This window comes from Peromyscus maniculatus, chromosome 14 (genome assembly GCF_049852395.1).
Source record: "Peromyscus maniculatus bairdii isolate BWxNUB_F1_BW_parent chromosome 14, HU_Pman_BW_mat_3.1, whole genome shotgun sequence".
NCBI lineage: Eukaryota > Metazoa > Chordata > Mammalia > Rodentia > Cricetidae > Peromyscus > Peromyscus maniculatus.
The window spans coordinates 68,877,828-68,902,439 of NC_134865.1; the positions used below are offsets into that span (position 1 = coordinate 68,877,828).

At 38.7% G+C, this 24,612-nt stretch overlaps 1 long non-coding RNA gene across 13 annotated transcripts in view; it reads right to left on the reverse strand.

Moving 5' to 3' along the window:
- Positions 1–24,612, reverse strand: part of LOC121822438 (uncharacterized) — a 219,106-nt gene that overhangs the window by 182,327 nt on the left and 12,167 nt on the right. For 11 of the 13 annotated variants that reach the window (XR_013044453.1, XR_013044445.1, XR_013044448.1 and 8 more), the window contains one exon: positions 14,957–15,096. This is a non-coding gene — a long non-coding RNA (uncharacterized LOC121822438). Of the gene's footprint in view, positions 1–6,097; positions 7,078–14,956; positions 15,100–24,612 lie in introns of all 13 variants that reach the window. The other 2 variants (XR_013044449.1, XR_013044444.1) reach the window with 2 other exon arrangements.

The window sequence follows — 24,612 nt, forward strand, 5'->3', positions numbered from 1 at the left end:
TTCAATTTCTTTCTTTAGAGATTTAAAGTTCTTATCAAAAAGGTCTTTCACTTGTTTAGTTAGTGTTATCCCAAGGTATTTTATATTATTTGTGGCTATTGTAAAGGGTGATGTTTCTCTGACTTCTTTCTCAGCCCTTTTATCATTTGTGTATAGGAGGGCTACTGATTTTTTTGAGTTGATCTTGTATCCTGCCACTTTACTGAAGGAGTTTATCAGCTGTAGAAGTTCCCTGGTAGAGTTTTTGGGGTCACTTATGTATACTATCATATCATCTGCAAATAGTGAAAGTTTGACTTCTTCCTTGCCAATTTGTATCCCTTTGATCTCCTTTTGTTGTCTTATTGCTCTAGCTAGAACTTCTAGTACTATATTGAATAAATATGGGGAGAGTGGACAGCCTTGTCTTGTTCCTGAATTTAGTGGTATCGCTTTGAGTTTCTCTCCATTTAATTTGATGTTTGCTGTTGGCTTGCTATAAATTGCTTTTATTATGTTTAGAAATGTTCCTTGTATTCCTATTCTTTCTAAGACCTTTATCATGAAGGGGTGTTGGATTTTGTCAAAGGCTTTTTCAGCATCTAGGGAGATGATCATGTGGTTTTTTTCTTTCAGTTTGTTTATATGGTGTATTACATTGACTGATTTCCGTATGTTGAACCATCCTTGCATCCCTGGGATGAATCCTACTTGGTCGTGATGGATGATTGTTTTGATGTATTCTTGGATTCGGTTTGCCAATATTTTGTTGAGTATTTTTGCATCAATGTTCATGAGGGAGATTGGTCTGTAGTTCTCTTTCTTTGTTGCATCTTTGTGTGGTTTGGGTATCAGGGTAATTGTAGCCTCATAAAAAGAGTTTGGTAGTGTTCCTTCTGTTTCTATTGTGTGGAACACTTTGAAGAGGATTGGTATTAGTTCTTCTTTGAAAGTCAGGTAGAATTCTGCACTGAAACCATCTGGTCCTGGGCTTTTTTTAGTTGGGAGACTTTTGATGACTGTTTCTATTTCTTTAGGGGTTATTGGTCTATTTAAATGGTTTATCTGGTCTTGATTTAATTTTGGTATGTTGTATTTATCCAGAAAATTGTCCATTTCTTCCTGGTTTTCCATTTTTGTGGAGTACAGGTTTTTGAAGTATGATCTGATGATTCTCTGGATTTCCTCATTGTCTGTTGTTATGTCTCCCTTTTCATTTCTGATTTTGTGAATTTGGGTGTTCTCTCTTTGCCTTTTGGTTAATTTGGCTAGTGGTTTGTCTATCTTGTTGATTTTTTCAAAGAACCAACTCTTTGTTTCATTGATTTTTTGTATTGTTCTCTTGTTTTCTATTTCGTTGATTTCAGCCCTCAATTTGATTATTTCCTGGCGTCTATTTCTCCTGGGTGAGTTTGTTTCTTTTTGTTCTAGAGCTTTCAGTTGTGCTGTTAATTCATTGGTATGGGATTGCTCCATCTTCTTTATGTGTGCATTTAGAGCTATGAATTTTCCTCTTAGCACTGCTTTCATAGTGTCCCATAAGTTTGGGTATGTTGTACTTTCATTTTCATTGAATTCTAGGAACTCTTTAATTTCTGTCTTTATTTCTTCCTTGACCCATTGATGTTTCAGGTGGGTATTATTCAGTTTCCATGAGTTTGTGGGTTTTCTATAATTTTTGTTGTTATTGAGTTCTAACTTTAAGGCTTGGTGGTCTGATAAAATACAGGAGGTTATTCCAATTTTTTTGTATCTGTTGAGATTTGTTTTGTGTCCAAGCATGTGGTCAATTTTTGAGAAGGTTCCATGGGGTGCTGAGAAGAAGGTATATTCTTTTGTGTTAGGATGGAATATTCTGTATATATCTATTAGGTCCATTTGAGTCATAACATCTGTTAGGTCCTTTATTTCTTTGTTAAGTTTCAGTCTGGTAGATCTATCTTTTGGTGAGAGTGGTGTGTTAAAATCTCCCATTACTAATGTGTGGGGTTTGATGTGCGTTTTAAACTTTAGTAGTGTTTCTTTTATGAATGTGGGTGCTTTTGTATTTGGAGCATAAATGTTTAGAATCGAGACTTCATCTTGGTGGATTTTTCCTGTGATGAATATGTAATGTCCATCCTGGTCTCTTTTGATTGATTTTAGTTTGAAGTCTATTTTATTAGATATTAGGATAGCTACACCAGCTTGTTTCTTAGGTCCATTTGCTTGGAAAACCTTTTCCCAGCCCTTTACTCGGAGGTAGTGTCTGTCTTTGGAGTTAAGGTGTGTTTCTTGTATGCAGCATATGGATGGGTCCTGTTTTCTAATCCATTCTGTTAGTCTGTGTCTTTTTATAGGTGAGTTGAGACCATTGATATTGATGGATATTAATGACCAGTGATTGTTAATTCCTGTTATTTTTTTGGTTGTGTTGTGTTGTCCTTCTGTGGTGTATGTTGGTGTAGGATTATCTATTGCTTGATTTTTCATGGATGTGTTTAGCTTCTTTGGGTTGAATTTTCCCTTCTAGTGCTTTCTGTAGGGCTGGGTTTGTGGACAGGTATTGATTAAATCTGGTTTTATCCTGGAATATTTTGTTTACTCCGCCTATGGTGATTAAGAGTTTTGCTGGGTATAATAGTCTGGGTTGGCATCCATGGTCTCTTAGTGTCTGCATGAGGTTTGTCCATGATCTTCTATCTTTCATAGTCTCTATTGAGTAGTCTGGTGTTATTCTGATGGGTTTGCCTTTATATGTTACTTGGTCCTTTTCCTTTGCAGCTCTTAATATTTTTTCTTTATTCTGTGTGTTTAGTGTTTTGATTATTATGTGGCGAGGGGACTTTTTTTTTGGATCCAGCCTATTCGGTGTTCTGTAAGCTTCTTGTATCTTCATAGGTATTTCTTTCTTTAGGTTAGGAAAGTTTTCTTCTATGATTTTGTTGAATATATTTTCTGTGCCTTTGAGTTGGTATTCTTCTCCTTCTTCTATCCCTATTATTCTTAGGTTTGGTCTTTTCATGGTGTCCCAAATTTCCTGGACGTTTTGTGTTAGGACTTTTTTGTCTTTATTGTTTTCTTTGACTGACGAATCTATTTTCTCTATCGTGTCTTCAGTGTCAGAGATTCTCTGTTCCATCTCTTGCAATCGGTTGGTTATGCTTGTTTCTGTAGTTCCTGTTCGTTTTGTCAGGATTTCTATTTCCAGCATTCCCTCAGCATGTGTTTTCTTTATTGTCTCAAATTCATTTTTCAGATCTTGGAATGTTTCTTTCATCTGTTTAATTGCTTTTTCTTGGCTTTCTTTGATTTCTTCCCATTTTTTGTTCGTTTTTTCTTCCATTTCTTTAAGGGAGTTTTTTATTTCCTCTTTAATGGAGTTTTTCATTTCCTCTTTAAGGGAAGTTTTTATTTCCTCTTTAAGGGAGTTTTTTATTTCCTCTTTAAGGAAAGTTTTTATTTCCTCTTTAAGGTAGTTTTTCAATTCCTCTTTAAGGAAAGTTTTTATTTCCTCATTGAGGGAATGTTTTATTTCTTCTTTAAGGGCCTCTATCATCTTCTTAATGTCATTTTTAGGGTTGATTTCTTCTGTTTCTTCTGTCATGGTATGTTTAGGTCTTGCAGGTGTAGAATCACTAGGTTCTGATGTTGCCATATAGGTCTTTATGTTGTTGCCTGTATTTTTGCACTGGCGCCTACTCATCTCTTCCTCTGTGAGGTGCAGGTGGTGTCTGTGTCTGAGAGTGCTTCTCTTGTTCTAATTTTTAGTCTTGGTTTAGTAGGGGTTCTTGGTTAAATTGGTGCTTTTGGGCTATTTCTTCAGGGGCAGCTGATTTCGATCGGTGAATTATATACTTATGATTCTGGTGATCTGGTTTGGTGTCTGGGTAGCGCCTTCTTCTGTGTTCTCAGGTCACTTTTTGTTCATTTGTCAACTCCTCAGCTGATCTTGTTTCTTCAGACTTTAAACTGTAGGCATCTGAATCCTCTCCCAGATGGGTTTCAGCTGAGCAGGGTAGTCTCACCAACACCTCCAAGTTGTTGGGTTTCACAGGATCAGCAGCTGGGCCCTGGGTTGTCCTCAGACGGAGTGTTCAGATTCGTTCTGGTTCTGACCCACGGAGATAGCTTCTTCCCCAGATGTTGGGGTTAGGGGCGTCCCTGTTCCAAGCTGTGTCTGCTTGTCTCCGTCCCTGGGCCTGTTTACCTCTGCGGTCCGCCGCTGGGCCTGTATGTCCCTGTCAGCTGCCGCTGGGTGTGTCTGCCTCTGGGGGCCGCCACCGGGCCTAAATGTCCCTGTCGGCCGCTGCACGTCTACCTCAGCGGGCTGCCGCTGGGCCCGTCTTCCTCCACAGGCCGCCGCCACAGGCCTACCTGAGTCTGCTTGTCTTCGCCGCCGGGCCTGTCTACCTATGTGGACCGCCGCTGGGCCTGAATGTCTCTGCCGGGCCTGAATATCTCTGTCGGCTGCCGCCGCTGGGCCCGTCTACCTCAGCGGGCTGCTGCTGGGCCCGTTTACCTCAGCGGGCTGCCGCTGGGCCCGTCTACTTCTGTGGGCCGCCGCTGGGCCTGAATGTCTCTGCCAGCTGCTGCTGGGTCTGAATATCCCTGTCGGCTGCCGCCGCTGGGCCCGTCTACCTCCACCGGCCCCCGCCGCAGGCCTACCTGCGTCTGCTTGTCTCTGCCGCCGGGCCTGTCTACCTCTGTGGGCCGCCGCTGGGCCTGAATGTCTCTGCCGGCTGCCTCCGGGCCTGAATGTCCCTGTTGGCCGCTGCCGCCGGGCCCGTTTACCTCAGCGGGCCGCTGCTGGGCCCGTCTACCTCTGTGGGCCGCCGCTGGGCCTGAGTGTCTCTGCCAGCTGCCGCCGGGTCTGAATATCCCTGTCGGCTGCCGCCGCTGGGCCCGTCTACCTCAACGGGCTGCTGCTGGGCCCGTCTACCTCCGCGGGCCGCCGCCGCAGGCCTACCTGCGTCTGCTTGTCTCTGCCGCCGGGCCTGTCTACCTCTGTGGGCCGCCGCTGGGCCTGAATGTCTCTGCCGGCTGCTGCTGGGCCTGAATGTCCCTGTCGGCCGCTGCCGCCGGGCCCGTTTACCTCAGCGGGCCGCTGCTGGGCCCGTCTACTTCTGTGGGCCGCCGCTGGGCCTGAATGTCTCTGCCAGCTGCTGCTGGGTCTCGTGTTTCTTGTTTTATTGTTTCAATTTTTCTTATTTAACTGCTAGGGAAACCAGAGGAATGATAGTGTTCAATGTATTTGAATGAAAAGACCTTAGCAACCATATAAAAGCTGAGCATGATGATACATATCTCTAATACTGTGAGGAGAGAGACCAATACCCAGAACTCACTGGTCAACCAGTGCTGACAGCTGATGAGCTCAGCATTTAGTGAGATATTCTATCTCAATAAACAAGGTGGGGCGCAATAGAGACAGACACCAGATAGCAACCACTAATCTCCATCCCAAAACAACAGGAATAAAGTACAGAATAAAAAAGAAAAGAAAGGACAAGAATCATGTACCTTCTCCCCTACTATGGGGTAATCAAGTGGTTTGTGGCAACAAAAGCAACCTTTTAACCAAATTCTTCAGCATATTATTTATTAGCCAGAAGGTTCATAAACTGGACTTATTCTCATAAACTTTCAAAACGCTCATTCTTATATCCCTGGAATGAAAGTTGCAACCTAAAATGATTCAATGACCCATCTTCTACAGGTAGGGTTAGCTCTATTTGCTAGGTGAAGCTATTATGGGGCCATGAAACCACTGAATCTACACAGGAACTTCTTAGAAGGCATTTGTCATGGTCCACCTGAATATTTAACTTTCATTTTCATGTAATGATAGTAAGCCTTAATAACTCATCCTAGTCAAGTACATGTTTTTCATGTTACTTATTCTTCCCAATATAAATTATTCCTAATAATCCACTTAGCCAAAAACAAGCCATCTCCTACAGAATAATGATGCATCATTTGTGAATATTGTAAGAACAAAGAGTATTAAGATTTATCCAATGCTGACAACTTGTAAGGAATAGAGTCAAGTTAACAGAAATACATCCTCTCGTTTTTTACAATAGTGGAGTGCAAAGTACTTTATAGAAAATATAGTATATCAGTTTAAAATATTTACATATACTTGAGATGAAATATTTTCTCATGAGGTCAAAATTAAAATATCATAAGTAATATTAATAATTATTTACTATACTTCAATAGCCAATCCATCTCTAATTTTTTGATGTCTTTTGTCTTTATTCTATGCAACCAAATCTCTATGTTGTTTCTTGTATTTCTCCCAAGGCTTGGCAGTCCTTTGGTTTTGATCCTCTGCTTTGATGAAGAGTACAAGGCAATTGCTTTGTAGGATGTTCTAATTTCTACATTTTCCGGACTAGTTCCCTGTGGTATCACTTGGCTTCTGCTAGCTACTGCTGTGTAACAGATTCTCCCAACATATTTCATCTTAAAACAACATTGGTTAACTCAGATTCTTTGCAACAGGAATCTGGACGAAAGCTAGCGGGGTAAGGTTTTCTTCCAAGTAAGTCCCGTGAGTGTTGGCAGGATTCAGTTCTTCATGGAGTCTTTAGCTGAGGTTCTCAGTCTTTAGCAGTTGTGTACAGGGAAATTTGCTGTGTTTTTTTCGCTGTGTGAGATTCTTCGCTCACAGGGCAATTCACGACATAGCAGGTGGCTCCCATTAGTGGCACGGAGTGACAGAGCAAACAACAAAGGGCAGGAAAGATGGGAAGCAGAGTATTTTTTAAAATCACCTCTCAAAAGTTGCAGCCTGAGATCTTCGCTGAATTACACTTGAAGAAGTGACCGACTCACCCAGTCCTGTGCCAGGAGGGCACGAAGTGACAGCATGAGTACCAAACGCTGAAAACTCCGGGGCGGTGTGATGGCTGAGAAGGCAAAGAGCTTGCTGTGTGAGCATGAGGGCATGAGTTCAAACCCCCAGAACCCACATAATGCCAGGCATGGCAGCATACATCCATCATGCTAATGATCCTATGGCAAGCTGGGACGCAGAGACATGTGGATTGCTGGAAGCCTGAAGCTCATCTAGTCTCCTGTGCACAGTGGAGAACAACACAGAGGTGCTGCCTGAAACAATGGAGAGAGAAAGGAACAATTCCCAAGATGGTCCTCTGGCCTCCACAGGCACACTAGCACATTTGCACCCTCACTCACAGAAACACATACACACACACACACACACACACACACACACACACACACACACACACCCTCTTCTCCCTCTCTCTCTCTCTCTCTCTCTCTCTCTCTCTCTCTCTCTCACACACACACACACACACACACACACACACATACACACACACACACTCAATGTAATAAGAACACTGGGCGTTTATTTTTTTCTGTATGATATTTTTGCATCTACTACAATTCTTGTAAGATGAACTTTAAAGACAGAAATGTAATTTAAATTAGTAAAATTTTTAATAGAAGCAAATACAAGGTGATGTTTTGCAGTTTACATTGAATGCCACCATGGTTAAATATATAGCCATCTCACTGTAGAAATCTAGTATTGATCACTGAATAGAGATCCCTCTATGATAAAACTGTGCTTTACTTTTTCAACCAGAGTTTAATTGTTGGGTATTATTTTAGCATCACATATATTTCATGCCACATAATGTTTTTATCATTATATGCCATTGACTATATTTTCTAATTTTTCTATTCACTTACTTTATACCACTGAGTTTTTTCTTTTTCTTTTTCTGTTCTTTTGTGACAGGGTTTCATGCATGCCAAGATACCCTCAAATAGATAGCCAAAGGTTATTTGAACTTCTAATTCTCCTGCCTCCAGTCCCCAGGTCCCAGGATTATAGGCATGCGTTATCACACACTATTTCTGGTCTCCTCTAAAGCAAAATTTTCTCCCTCAACAGTTACACAACTGAAACATACCCACTGAAAACACAGGACAGCTGTCAGAGTCACTATTTAATTACCCTGAAACTCAGTTTTCAGTCCTCTCTTTATTGAAGTCTAGTCAAATTTTACATCTCCAGCCAATGTTGTCCCATTTAAAACCCTCACTGGACCTGTTTTATGATTACTATCTGGGAAAAGTTAATTATGTTTATCATAACCCTTTCTTTTATTTTGTAAATCAGATTCTTCTCAGTGTCTGTGTTCAACAGTCAATTTTCTTACTGAGAACACCTTCAATGCAAGAAGTTACTCAGTACATTAATCCTTCTGCCACTGTATCCCCAAGCTCTGTTTTAAACATTTCAATTATGGCATTTATTAGAACTGAATTGACCCCCACAAGTTTATAACACCTGAATCCCAAAACAAAATCGCAAGTTTCTCTAATACTCCTGTATTCATATATATATATATATATATATATATATATATATATATATATATATATATATCTGGACTGGCAAGCCATACACTCTTTTCTATGGGCTTAAAAGTAATTTAGACAACCAATGCTCATTAACGTACGAAAACTGGGAATACACCATCCATGCCAAGAAACCATCACAATAAAACTTCAGGATGGCCGGTTATAAAATTGCCCTAAACTTTTCACTATCTAAGCTGATTGTCAAAAATATTAATCATTTTGATTTCTGGCAATTTGCTGAAATCCTCAGTATGATGTACTCTCTCCAGACGCACATAATACTTGAAATGCATTATGGTATGACAGGCAGGTTCTGAGCTTAAGACAGTTATTACAGATTCTCCCCATGTTGGTGGCTCTTTGTAGACAAGTACTGTGATTGTCAAGGATAGAACTTGACAGGTGGCTGAGATTTCCAGGGAGTTAGAACACCTCTTGGTTTCACTCTATCAAGCCATGTATCATGGGCACTGCTAAACGTTATCTTCAAAATAGAGATTAGAGATCTGATAAGGTTTTGATTGTTAGGAGATTAGAAGACTTGTAAATGAAATAAATGTGCCTATGTCTTATACTGTCTTATAAGTGCACTAAAATCATAGAACTCTGTAAATCTTAACTGCACAGGACCCATCCATACGGGCATTTTAATGTAAAATGTGCCCTTTATGTCTAGTCAGTCTTAAAGGTCACCTAGTCCTGAAATGCTGCAGTAATGTTTTGTCAGATATGTTGATGGGGATATCTACAGCATAAGACTTGCACAATGGCTTTCATATTCATGTTGAATGCCATCCAAATGGTGGTTTTATATGTTAAGTTTAACTTTTATTTTCTCACTGCAAGTGGCATTATCAGAGTGGGAAGTAGAGGACACAGACTTCTGTCTTTCAGTTTTCCTAGTTGCTAATTGCTAGCTAGCCATACTGCCATCTCAGACATCATATTTTACTGGGAAGAAAAATCTCTTTTATTTCCACACATGTGCCCAGATTAAGTTCCCATGTTGGAACTACTATCAGGAGCATCTAGATGAAATAATCAGAGTCTGAGTCTTATGTTTAAGATGAAAAGCAAATCTTTCCCTTTTCAATATCCTTGCTCACTACTTTCCAAGGAGGCATTTTAAGACCAGTATTTTTCGAAATTTTATCTACCAACTAGTAATGTAAATAACACTAGCGAGTGTGGCTCATATTTTACATAGCTGTGAGTGCACTGACTATCTCTCCTACTTACTAGGATATGATGTCAATTACAGTAGGGATTTTTGCTTTCTACTGCCTATATGTTCCCAGTGCCCTAAAATAGTGCTTGTATGCAGTTAAAATGCTACAGTAATTGTTAGAGTCCAGTACTAAATGGGAATCCCTGAAAACAGATAGATACAAGTAACATTGTGCAGACATGTCACAACATTAGACAAGTTACAATACATATATACACATATACATGTACATATGTAACAACAATGAAAAACAGAAGCCATGAATCTGAAGGAGAGCAAAAATAGTTATATGAAAGTTTCTGGAGGAAGGAAAGGGGGTGGAGAAATGATATAATCTCCAAAAATAAAAATATAAATGAAATTAAAAAAAAATTAAAAACCAAAAAAAAGATTGAGCAACAAAAATAAGCATTTGATTTTATGTTTTAATCGGTGAGGTAGAAAGTTAACATACGTGCCTGTGAAATCTCTTACAACCAACTGAATAGTTTTCATTTTACTGTTCACTTGTAAAATAAAGGCTGGAGGTATTTACGCATAACAAGTCTGACTTAAAAAGCCACAGTAGGGTCCTGGAGATGGCTGAGCTAATAAAAATATTTGCTGTCCAGAACCTTTGACAATCTGAGTTCTATCTGATTCCATATTATAGAAGGACAGAACTGACTCCTGCAAGTTGTCCCCTGATCTCTGTGTGTATGCATACCTGAATACACAAACACATACAAACACACACATATAAACACACATACTAGAAATATTTTTAAATCCATAGTACAAAGAAACTAGCCTGGGTAATTATAAGCAGTAGACTAGACTCCCCACCTCTCTGTCTTTCTCTGACTCTCTCTGTCTCTGTCTGTCTGTCTATCTGTCTGTATCTATCTATCTATCTATCTATCTATCTATCTATCTATCTATCTATCTATCTATCTATCTATCTCTGTCTCTATCTATCTATCTATCTATCTATCTATCTATCTATCTATCTATGTGTATTATGTATATATATGTGTGTGTATATATATGTATATATATATATATATATATATATATATAACACATTAGTCTAATTCATCTCAAAATGCTGAAACTTTCCTAGTATATCACAAAGTTGGTAGTAAGAGTTTGAAATACTACAGCTATTTTCAAAGTCAGGGTGCAATTAACCCATAAGAACCATGTCAAATTTATTCATCTAAAGGTCCATTTATCCTTGACTTGATACCACCACATCATAGAAATGCCTGGGTTCAGTTGGACATGTTATTTCTGGTTTCCTCTGTGCCATCATTTCCAATTCCTTGTAAAGTATTCATTTTATGAGTTTGCATACCAGCCTGCCAGCATGAATCAAAGCTGGATCTCTCTAGTTATTCTTTCTCTATGTGGAAATATCTCTGATACTCTCAGTAGTCTTGTTGAATGCCAGAGTGTGATCAGATGATTAAATCTCCAACCTACTTCTTCTTTAGTTGAAAAAAAATTCCACTTAGTTATGTTAGCTCAAGAAGGAAATCAAAGCCAGGCAGTGGTGGTACATGTCTTTAATCCCAGCAATCACGAGGCAGAGGCTGGTGAATCTCTGTGAGTTCCAGACTAGCCTGGTCTAGAAAGAGAGTTTGAGGATAGCCAGAACTACATAGTGAGACCCTGTCTCCAAAATGAACAAACAAACAAATAAGCAAACAAACAAACAAACAAATAAATAAATAAGGAGCTCATCTTTTACAAATTTTGACAACTTTATAGGCCTTGTGGCCACTGAAGCAACTTTCTAAACATGCCCACTTAGAATTATTTTGACTGTCTCTATGGATATTCTTACTTTGGGCATGAAATTGGTACCATTTTTGGTGAATTAACATTTAAATTCCTAAGATAGGGTTGAAACAATTTGCCTATTTCCTGGTAAATCAAGACCCAATTCTTTTAACAGATATTTCAAGTAACTGCGAGATGTCCTATAGCATTTGAAAAGCCCACTGACTAAGCATGATATTTACCCATTTTACTATATTTATTTTATGATATACTGAGCTTCCCTGGTTGAATCTGAGTTCTGACATACAAGGTTCCATGTCTTACACATTTTTTCCCCACTATTTTTATTAGATCCTGCTCATTCACATTGAGGAACATATGAGCCAATGACAGTCAGAAAACAGGTTTTGGTGCTTTTGACCAAGGTTTTCTGTAATTCCTCCAGCACTGTTTCCTGGACATCAATCATTCAGCAACTTCACTTCAAATGTGAGTCAATGATCAAATTGGACTTTCACAACTGAGTTATTGTTTGTTTGTTCGTTTGTTTGTTTTTTCACATTCACAGATGGAAACCTTTTTCAAAGCCTCTATGCACTGAAAAAAAAGATGCTGGAGGGGGGTGATTGTATAGTCAATAAAGTATTTGTTGTACAAACATAAGGACGTGATTTTGATCCCTAGAGCCCACATATAAAAGCTGTATGTGGAGGCATGGCCTGTAATCCTAGCACTCAGGAGACATAGACAAGATGAGTCCTGGGGCTTGCTGATCAGCCAGCCTAGTAAAACATTTTCACCCTCCTCTTACCTTTACATCCATACTCACACATGCACATTCACACTAACACACTTATATGCATACCCAGGCATACAGAATGGTGCTCAAAAGGCCAGCTCTGTCCTTGCCTTCTGTCTTATAAGTCTATAAAGGGAGCCTGTGGTGGCAATATATCCATTAGTCTATGACAGTTTGGGGGATTTGCTTGTAGCATATTTATATTGTACATTCATTGATGTGGAAGTTCCTGCAATTACCATTTATTTCATAGGTTTAGATCCAAACTTGCATTAGTAAGTCACTCTGTTTTTCCTTTACCTCTCTCTTCAAAACTGTTTTTCTCCTGATTATAAACTATGCCCAATTACCTGGCCATATGGATAGTTCATTAACCTACCATCATCTAAAGTATAGAAAGTATGAACTTGGACAAAATCTCAAACCTCTGCATGATATTACCATGGAGATTGACTGGAATTCAGGATATTGATGGCTAATCAGCCTAGCTTTGTCCAGTGGTGGGCCTCAAAATTAACTTCATTACTATAATAAATAGAAACATGGGAATAAGTTCATCTCTTTCCTCTTCATTCAAAATGGTCATGTACTATAGAGAGGTTAACAACTTACTTCATTATGTCATATCACACAGGAGAGTCTCAAAATGACCCAAGGACTCAGGGTGAACTCTAGATTTCTATGCTTAGGTTCACAGAAGCATGGATAGCTCTGTGGAATTATGATGGCTGGCCCACAAGAGAAGGATCTAATTTTAATTATAGACTGAGGAAAGAAATCTCCTGCATAAGCCAGCTTCATATTTTGAGAATGAAATACTTGAGATGTCATCTTAAGAGGAAGCTATATACCTCATGGTTCCAAATATTTTATTTCAGTATTGGGTAGCCCCATTGCTTTGACCTTTTTATCTGGGCTCCAGACAGAAGCACTGACAAGGGATTCATGGAAGACAACCCTATTCACACCATAGTTTAAAGTGAAGAGACTGAATAACCAGGGCTCCCTAAACCATTTTGAGGATACATCACCAATGTTGAAAGGCCTTCTAATAATGTGCCACCCCCTCAAGATCCACAACAACTCTTACCAAGATTTTAGTACATGGACCTTTAAGGCAATATTGCTCATATTATATTGTATATTAGTAATATACATTTATGCACACCACACACATACACACACTTGCCTATCCAGATTCTTGTCAGTCTCTCTGAACAACAGTCCTTCTTCCAGGACATGAAACAGGGTGGATTCTGGAATAAAGATCTTCTGATCTATTATCAAGTAAGATAATTTCTTTATGACTAGCTCTAAGAGGAAAAGATGTTAGAAACTTCTTTGGCTTTATTACTGCAACGTAAAAAGAGTTCTCTTATACAGATGGGACATTGGCTTAGTAAGCAAGATTTTTGTGTGGCCTTTCTAAGTCTTATGGGAATTTCAATTAAGATTATTTAACTAATATTTTACTTCACTGATATAAAATATACTGTTTGTTTAAATAGCACAATGCCCAGTGGTTTATTGATTTTTTTAACAGCACACATTTTCTGCGTGTGGCTACTTTCTGAAATACCAACCATACTTCACTAATTGAGATACATGTAGAGGATCCTCTTCAGAGAGACCAGGAGGTAAACAATCCCATCTGGCTATTCGAAATTCTTGTCATTTGGACATATATGAATATTCTACTAATCTGTAGTTTCTGAGGGCTCACATTATTTTGGAAATTGTAATCTGGGTACAAATGTTATGCTGGATAGTTTTATGTCACCTTTACACAAACTAAAGTCATTTGAGAGGAGGGAACCTCACTTAAGAAAATGCTTTCATAAGGTCAGGCTGTTGGCAAGCCCTTATGGCATTTTCTTAACTAGTGATTGATGGGCAAAGGTCCAGCCAATTGTGTGTGGTGCTACCCCTGGCCTGGTGGTATTGGGTTCTGTAAGAAAGCAGTCTGAGTAAGTTGTAATGATCAGGCAGCACTCCTCCATGGCCTCTGCATCAGCTCCTGCCCCCTGGTTCTGGCCGAGTATGAGTTCCTGTCCGGACTTCTTCAATGATGAAGAGCAATATGAAAGTGTAAACCAAATCAACTGTTTCCTCCCCAAGTTGCTTTGGTCATAGTGTTCATCAAAGGAATAGTAACCCTAACCACGGCAAATGTCTAACTGACTTGTTTTAGCCAGAAAAACACACACACACACACACACACACACACACACACACACACACACACACACAATCTCACTGGTGAGAAGCAATTTCCTATATGATTACTCAATAACTACTTATGATCTCAAGTGCAAAGTCCAAAAGGCTAGTTGTTCTAAAAAAAAAATTCTGTGTCTGTTGAAACTGGTACTAACTCATGTAATATTATTTTGCTGTTTTCATTGATTTGAATTACTTTGGTCTGTAGATTATATTTTTTTGCCTATCTATTGTCTAGCTAGCTAGCTAGCTGCCCATTTTTCTATTATCTGTTTGTGTCTATTTCTTCATTTGTATGTTCCATAGTTAATTGGTATAAGTAAAATATTCATGGGACATGCTTCTGTAACTTCAGTATTTAGTTTTTATCATACTCCTCTTCTTCCTCCTACTTCTCAATCCAAAACTTTTCCTTAAAAGAGCAATGACCATTTATTATTTCTCTTGCTCTCCTTGTACTGTAAATTCAGGCATGGCTCAGTTGGGCAGTCCTGTTTCCTTATCTCTCATGAGATTGCAATCAAATACTGTCTGCACCCATGTGAACTTTTGGCGGAAACTGGAAGTAGCTCACTTACGTGGGTAGAAAATTGATATGGCCAAATTAGTTACACTCCAAGTGAGTCTCTCCCCAGTGTTCTATTAGGTGTCTTCACAGCATGGCAGCTGGTGTTCCTCTGAGTATTATCACATAAATTTATAATCAGTTTCCTCATTTCTACTGAAAGAAAAAGGCTATTAGGATTTTAATTAACATGCAGATTACATTTTAAACAAATGACCCTTGAGTATGTTACGTCCTCCACTCCATACTCATGGCATACATCTCTTATTTCTTTAACCTTCAGTTTCTCACAACAAACTTTTCGAGTTTTTACTGTACATGATTTTCACATATTTTGTTAAATTTATTGTCATGTGTTTATCTCTCCCTTTCCAGCTCTACTTATGGATTTCAGGATACAGGTTACAAACTTGGACTAAACTAGTTCAACAGCTATCTTAGTTATGGCTTCTATTACTGTGAAAAAATACCACAAGCAATAGCAAGTTGGGGAGAAGGGAGTTTATTTCACTTCCATACCACAGTCTATCATCTAAAGATGTTAGGGCAGGAATCAAGCCAGCAACCTGGAGGCAAGAACTGAATCAGAGGCCACCGTGGCAGTTGTAGATTCTCCTTCAAGGTATATGACTTTACCAGCCCTGAGCTAGGTTTCTGGCACCAGACATAATTTCCATCTTGTTGAGCAGGTCTTAAGTTCAATAAGAAAGCGATTGGTTATCATTGAGTACTGATCCTTGAGGTTATCATGCCATATCAGTCATTGTTGTGCCTCAACCCTAGACAAAGAACTATTGGCAATTAAGGAATACTAGGGAGGAATAGTCTTTCCTAGGGAAGTGTTCACCAATTGCTTATTCAATACCAAATGGTCAGCTCTGAAAACAAAAATACAAGTAGCATTAAACAGATTGAGAATATATATATACATACATATATATATATATATATGTATATATATATATAGTACATAACAACAATTAATGAAAAAAAGAGTCCAAGAATTTAAGAGAGTGGTGCCACGTATGGGAGGGTTTGGAGGGATGAAAGGGAAAATTATGTAATCATATTAAAATCTCAAGAAAGTAGATAATCTTGTAAAAGTTTCTGTTTCATGTGAACAGAAACCTTGCAGGATATAGAAGTTGTCACCTATACTTCAGACAGAAGATAGCTAGAATATTTAAAGAACTACAAAAACTAAACACTTAAACAACAAAACTTCCAATCAATAAATAGGCCAATGAACCAAACAGGAAGAGATGTTTGGACATCTGAATTTATTGATGCTCTATATACAATATCTATACACAATATGAGCCTAGATGTCTGTGAACAAATTAATGAACAATGAAAATATGTCACATATACCTAATAGAATTGTATTTAGGGGTATAAAAATAAAATTATGAAAGTTATAGGAAAAGTGGATGGACTTGTAAATTATTTTGTTAAGTAAGATAACTCAGACTCAGAAAGAAAACTAGAGGTTTTCTGGGCATGGGCAGATGGGGACAATCAACTAAAGCAAAGTATGCTAGGAAGACCCATTTAATTCTATTATGGTTTCTTATTGGGTCCTGGCAAGAGGAATTATTTACAAGAACATTGGATTCCTACAATTGGTTGCACCATGAAAAAAAAAAAAACTCTTCCTTCCCTAGCAACCATCAACTGCCTACAGATACTCAGAAATGTGGGACCTAGTTGAGTCTCTCTCCTCTACCGTTATCTGCTTGAAAATCCTTAGAAAGAGGGGGTGGCCTCAAGTGACTTTCTTCTCTCTTTCTACCTCTCTTCCTCCATGTGCCCTGAGGCTGGGAAAGAGTGACATAGAAGTCTCACTAACAGCTAAGTACTCAACAGTCCTTTATTCTTATCACCATGAACAGGCAGGAGTCTTGCACCATTGTAAAATGGAATTTCTCTGACCAGTGCTGATGGGAAGCACTACCAAAAACAAACAACAAAACTTAGTAAAGAATGAGGACCATCTGAGACTAAGAGGGCATCAGTGGGAGTGGGAGAACAAGACAGTCTAATCCATGGTACATAAACTTTAAACATAATAAAAATATATTATGCATGCATATATGAAAATGTCATAATAGAATGTGTATAATTGATATCTATGAATAAAAAAGTGAGAAGGGAAAATTATTATTTGCATGCTTCATTTTAAATCAAAATTCAGAAGCAAAAGGATTTACCTCAAAATATTCCTTCACTAAGCATTTAAGGTCATGGCATACAACTTTGAATTCTCTTTGCATTCCTATGTTTTTCTAATTTAATCTCAATTTATGTATACATTATTTTATCACACTAATTTCTACTTGATTACTAACTTTATACAACTTTAAAGAATTCTATATTTCCCAGAAAAGTCAGTGTATATTTAAGATTTTGTAAAGTAAATTTTGGGTGTAATGCCATAATGAATGTAGAGGGCTTCTATTCTCTAACTCATCAAACCACCAGATCCTGGGCGCTGTCATTGGAACTTGGTATACGGTGTACAGTATTAACTGTTTCCCAAACATGACTGGAATGGTGAGGCTAGATGGGCTTACAGGACAACTTAGTTGACTAAAAAAAAATCCTAGAATTTCATCCCTACATCTAAAATTACCTTCAGCCCTTCGTATTATTTTTCCAGGACCCCATTTCCTGATAATTCTTTAATTTAGAATTTCATACATGATTCCAATGTCCTCTGACCATCTGTATTCCTCTGTCCCTTCTCCAATACCTCTTGTGTCCCCATAGCCTCCTCACAAAGTCATGTTTTCTTCAGTAACCATTATTGTGATTATATACCAATTGAGACAAGTTAGTTTTGCCTATAAACATGGATATAAGACTGACATGTAGGCATGGGGAACCTAACAGGAGCTGATCTTTCCAAAAATAAATGAAAACAGACATTTCTACATCAGCAGTCACTGATTGTCCTACTGCTCTTCAGCTATTGGTAGGGCCTTGTGAGGTCTTCATTCATCTATGATGTTGTGCTGCCTCGTTTGAACTTGTGTTAAGTTTTGCTCAATCGAAAGGTCTTAGGTTAGTCAACTAAGTGTAAGGTCCCTGTCATGTCCTAAAGACACTACCTTGCAGCAGTGTTCCTGGTCCTCTGGTTATGAAACTCTTCCCTCATCATTATCCTATTTTGAAACTTTTTTAAGTTTTGTATTTAGAGATGTGTTATAGATATCTCACTTGGGGCTGCTTCAATGTGTTACCCTATTACTTCAGTTGAGCAGCTGGGGCTGATCTAATCACAAGTAACTCATCCCAGGACTCATGTTATTATCTGAGATTTATCAGCATCCCAAATGTTCATCCTTATTTCTGTTGGAGATGGTTCCAGAAGCCATGGGACTTCAACGCCTTTCCCTGGAAGGGCTTTTCCTAGAGACTGATCCACCACTAAAGTTTTCTGTCTCCCAATGAGCCTCTCAAGCCATTACTTTCTTCTTTAACAGTTTTCTCTAATATTTGTTGATCCTTTTTCTTGCTATTATTGGTTTTAGCTGTGGGTCAACCCTTTTCACTGGCCAAGAAGTATTTGTTCCTTCTTCAGTGAGCTCCCCATGTCGGTGTAGATCTTGTACTGGAAAGAAACTAATATTCTAAGTTGTTCACATCTTTTTGTGTATATTCTGAGACAGGAACTATTTTTGTTTCTGTTCTTATTTTTTTCCTGATTGTCTAGTCTGGTTTGGGACTATTTTTTTGTCCTTACTCTACAGTTTCCCTTCTGTGACTAATTTATGTAATCTCTGTATATAGCATTCTTCTGGAGGGTTGGCATTGTTAAAATCCCTGGGCAATGGATCACTGTGTGGGGATTTAAAGGATATTATCCTTGTAGCTGCTTATCATCTAGGTTTGAAAAGAGCTATTTTTTTCCTTTTCCCTTTCCCCTTTCTATATTTGAACATTTATCACTCCCTTTTCTATCTTTTGTCCTTAAATTTTAAACAAAGAAGTACCTTCAGCCTTCAAGGTGATTATTATTAACTCAATGTCAAGCTTGCTCACTACTTACTACACTTTATATGTGTCTACCACAAAATGTAGAAGTAGTTTTAAACAATACACATTTCTCTTTCATAATACACAATTTTAAGCAGAGACAAGGTGACAAGCCCACAGGGGAGTATGCTGGTTTAAATAGGAACGGGCCCCAGAGACTCATCTGTTTGAATGCTTGGCCCACAGGGAGTGACACTATTAATCCCAACACTAGGGAGGCAGAGACAGGTGGCTATGTGTGAGTTCGATGCTGATCTACAGAGTGAGTTTCAGGACAGCCAGGGCTACACAGAGAAACCCTGTCTCAAAAAACGTCAAAACAAACAAACACAAGACAAGAAAGGCTACCACCTCTTTGCTGGATGAAAGCAAAGTAGACTGTAAAGATACTGTTCCAGTTGTTCGTTCCGCACAGGTAATGGGAGGCTCTATTCAACCTCGATTCCTTCAAATAACTTTTATAAACCATGGAAAAGTAAAGGCAGTTGAAAATCATTTTTGTCAAAGCTGTTAATTTTTTAAAAGTGTTTTATCTCCACTCTAATCATAATGCAGTGTTTTAAGACACTGGTGTTAGTGTGCTTCTTAAAATATATTTCTATAACTGAATCTCACACAGATCAGAGATTTCTAGTTTTCAGAAGTCTTTACTGGGAGGTCATTTCAGGGGACAAAAGTTCTAAGCCAAACCACAGGTATCAGAAATGATGTGTTACTTCATATGAAATGTCATTTAGAATATTGGCCTCTGCCCTTTATCTAAGGCAATACATTGAGAAGATAAGCTTTAACTTCTACAATAAGTTTCCAAAATAGCTTAGTTTTTTTTTTTTTGTTTTTTTTTTTTTGGTTCTGATCAAGGCACATAAGAACTCTTAAATTGTATCTAATAAGAGAAAACCAAAATAATCCTTTGTAATCCTTTAAAAGAGCACACTGCTGCCTGACGTGTGGTAGTTACCCATAAACTACAAATTATTCTTCTACTGACATAGTTCAATGCTCCATGGAAGTCATCACTTAAGATTTTTCACTGATTATATGTTATTTTAAGAAAATAGAAAACTGGAGGAAATGAAACCCTGGTAACTCATATAAGACAGATAAAAGTTATATGTCCACATTAACCTACCAGAAACTACTGTCTTAAATTAGAATTTCTATTGTTGTTATAAGTTACCATAACTAAAAGTAAACGAGGGAAGTCAGGGCAGGAACTCAAGGCAGGGATCTGGAAGAAGGAACTGAAGCAGAGGTCGTGGAGGAGTGCTATTTACTGGCTCACCCCTCAGTCTGGTTTCTTATATTCCCCAAGACCACTTACCTAAGGACAGTACCACCCATAGTAGACAGGGTCCTTCCACATCAATCATTAATCAAGAAAATGCCTACAGGTCAATCAGATTGAGGCATTTTATTTCCTTCCTTCTTTTTTTCTTTTTCAATTAAGATTTGTTTCTTCTCAGATGTGTCTAGAGTTGTGTTAATTGAACAAAACCAACTGGCACAAGTACCAAGAACCTACCTGTGTCACAAAAAGATGTCTTTGTTAACACTTCCACCAGTGGAGAACATATTGGTAAAGGAACCGTGAGTCCCATCATGAAATGATTATAAAGATCTGATGTGAGGTATATGGCTTGGGTTCATGGTAGTTCAAGGAAGAAGTGCTTTGTTATTGAATCACAATTAAGGGAGGTAGTAAAATATGCAATAGGCTAAACAGCCTTTCTCCAAGATACTAACCCCTAGAACCTACAAATTGTATTTTATGTGAAAAAGAGTACCTGTGGTGATATTGTGTTCCCCAATATACTGTGGACCCTAATAAACTTATCTGGGGTCAGAGAACAGAAGAGCCATAGATAGACATAGAGGCTATAAAATGGTGGCACACACACACCTTTAATCCTAGCATTCCAAAGGCAGAGATACGTCTGGATCTTTGTGAGTCCAAAGCCATATTGGAAACAGCCAGGCATGGTGACACACACCTTTAATCCCAGGAAATGATGGCAGGAAGCAGGAAGGTATATAAGGTGTGAGGACCAGGAACTAGAGCCTGGTTAAGCTTTTAGGCTTTTAGCAGCAGTTCAGATGAGATTCATTCTGGATGAGGACTCAGAGGCTTCCAGTTTGAGGAAACAGGATCAGCTGAGAAGTTGGTGAGGTGAGGTTAGCTGTGGCCTGTTCTGTCTCTCTGATCTTTCAGCATTCACCCTAATAACTAGCACTGGGTTTGTTTTTATTAATAAGACCTTTAAATATTCGTGCTACAGAGGAGACCTTTGGAGATGTAAGTCAAGCACTTTGAGATACAGAGTGATTTTGGATTATCTAGACAGGCTCATAATGGAATCAAAGGAAGATGATAACAGCCTGGGGAAGTGGTTCAGTAAGTAAGTACTGGCCACACAAGTGTGATGTCCTGAATTTATATCACCAGAATCTACATAAAGCCAGATACAGTAGCAACTATTTGTAATCTATACATTCCTATGGTGAGACTGACAGAAAAAAATCCAGAAGGAAGATCCTGCCTCAAACAAAGGTAAAAGAAGAAGACACAAAGTTGTCCTGGCACTTCCACATACATGCTGTAGCACAGGTGTGTTTGTGTGTTTATGCATATACATGTGAACATATAGAAAAAAAAGAGGAAGTGGAAAATATGATTAGCCATAAAACAAAGAATGCCACATGAACACAGTAGGAGAGACACTGAGCCATCAGAAAGGAGTACCCTCAGCCCGCAGAACCTGGAAGAAAGAGGAAGGGATTCTAAATATAGGATGTTTGTTGTCTAAAGGTTTTATGTCTAGGAGGGATAAGAAGAAGAGCAGAACTGAAAGCTGTCATTGGGAAGAAACAGTAGTTCTAACAGTTAGATCAAAGATGGGACATATGGACTCTGCTTTCCATAGTGTTTACGTTCTGTCTTTGCTCAGACATGACTATTAAAAGGTCTGCTTTTTGTTTCACTGAGTGTCAGAACGACCTTGTGTGGTGTTAGATCTTATTAAACACTTTATATTCAACAGTAGAAAAACCAAGACCTTGCGGCTTGTTCCAGTTTCGAGCTGACAGCTGTCAAGACTGTTTTCCTTTCTCATTACTAATTTGATGAGTGATGCTGGTATTGCAGTCCTGCTCTCTACCCTTTATCCACCATGATTGACTTCTATCATCCCTCATTACGGCAACAAGAAGGAGGCACATAAGGAGGTAACACGCCAGTTAATGGTAAGTGTTACAGGAAACAATAATTGAGAAATGGGGCAGGATATGTTAGAAGGGTTGATGTTCTAAAAAGGGCTTGGAGAGGTCTCACAGGCAAGGTTGTATTTGAGGAGGAACACTGTAGCTAGAGTTTTCCTGCCTTGTCCACAGTCAGGACAAATCTTTGTCACCCGCCAGTCCCACAGCCGCTCAGACCCAACCAAGTAAACACAGAGACTTATATAGCTTACAAACTGTATGGCCGTGGCAGGCTTCTTGCTAACTGTGCTTATAGCTTAAATTAATCCATTTCCATAAATCTATACCTTGCCACGTGGCTGGTGGCTTACCGGCATCTTCACATGCTGCTGGTCATGGCTGCGGCTGGCAGTGTCTCTCTGCCTCAGCCTTCTGCTTCCCAGAACTCTCCTCTCTCCTTGTCCCACCTACTTCCTGCCTGGCCACTGGCCAACCAGTGTTTTATTTATTGACCAATCAGAGCAATTTGACATACAGACCGTCCCACAGCAGAACACCACGCAAATGGTGAAGAAAGGGAAGGAAAACATTCCAAGCAGGGAATAGATAGGCACTAGGGTTCTTTGGCTCTCTTTCACCGAGAAGGCTGCTATAGTGAGGGGAAGGGTGAGGTTATAGGATATTGGTTTCTGGGGATGGAGTTTTTAGAGACCATTGATATGATGGAGAGAAGGCACTGGTGATAAGGATTAAGCAGAAGAATGACGTAATTCAACTACCTTTCTCTGTAGAGATAATTGGATAGAAGGTAATGATAGAATATCATGTTACAAGCTATCATCAAGTAACTGCTCCACCATAAATTCACTGTTTTAAATGGAAGTATAACTTTCTATGCAAGATAGAGCAAACATAACCTTACAATCATTGATCTGAGTGACATCTTTATAACCAAAAGATAAAAAGAGAAATCCCTCTACAATAGCAGAAAGACCACTGATGGGAAGAAACATAATCTATATACAATAGTACCTCTGATGTTTTATTGTCCAAAGCATTCAACATGAATCAAAGCAGACACAGAAACTGGCATCTAGCATTCAGGAAATCTATGGGAAAACTGTAAGTGCCACCATAAATTAATGGTTAGATAAATTTAAAGGGTGGGACATTTTATACAACAACTCCAGCAGTGATCATTTAATGGGTCAACAGCATCTGTACAAACATATGGGCCACTCTATGTTGTTAAAAAAATTGAGACAGCCGGGCGGTGGTGGCGCACGCCTTTAATCCCAGCACTCGGGAGGCAGAGCCAGGCGGATCTCTGTGAGTTCGAGGCCAGCCTGGGCTACCAAGTGAGCTCCAGGAAAGGCGCAAAACTATGCAGAGAAACCCTGTCTCGAAAAACCAAAAAAAAAAAAAAAAAAAAAATTGAGACATTAAAGATGTCGAGTTTTTGTAACTGTAGGCATAAAGCATACAGGATTCTCATTTTAGTGAATATCAGAAACACTAAGAGGACTTATTAAGAGTATGAAACATTGGTCCTTAATTATCATTTTTCTCTGATTCAATAACAACTTGATTCTGAAGAAATGATTTCTTGTTCTCCTACAAAGGGAAAAGTTTACTTGCCCTTTCCACTGAAGTTATATATGAAAGTCATCCATTTCAAAAGCCATAAAGTAAGTGGTTAGGGTTTACACAGCATTAATTTCTAAGAACCTGGTAAGCAAATCTTGAGCATCTAAGGCTAAACAAAATTAAGTCCCCAAACCACCCATTATGTCAAAGAAAAGCAAATATATCATTGCTTATAGAAAGCAGATATTGCTGGGTGGTGGTGGCACATGCCTTTAATCCCAGCACTTGGAAGGCAAGGCCAGGAGGATCTCTGAGTTCGAGGCCAGCCTGGGCTACAGAGTGAGTTCCAGAAAAGGTACAAAGCTACACAGAGAAACCCTGTCCCCAAAAAAACCAAAAATAAATAATAAATAAATAAATAACCAAAAAGAAAATAGATATACAATTCAGTAAATGTAGCAATGCAAGCTGGTTGAGGTATGAGTTTTTATCTATGTAGAGCACTTTCTGTCCTGGAGTCCTTTTTCAGAGGCCAACTCTCCTGTGACCCATGCTGTTAGATATCTTCAAGGTATACTCTTTAGGAACCAGGTCCTCTTTGAACTTCAATAACTAGACCTCTTGACATGAGGTGCAAAGATGACCCATATTCTAGTCTATTCAATTTCACAAGAAATAATAGGGTCATGCTATGGAGTTTTGATATATTTAAACAGACTGATTGGTTCACAGTCCTGCTTTAGTGTATAAAGTAATATTGGAAAGAATGTAGGTATAGAATTAGAAAGTCTAAATTCATGTGGATATGACTAAAGCTGATTATAATATGCCTTCTCCCCTCTGTTA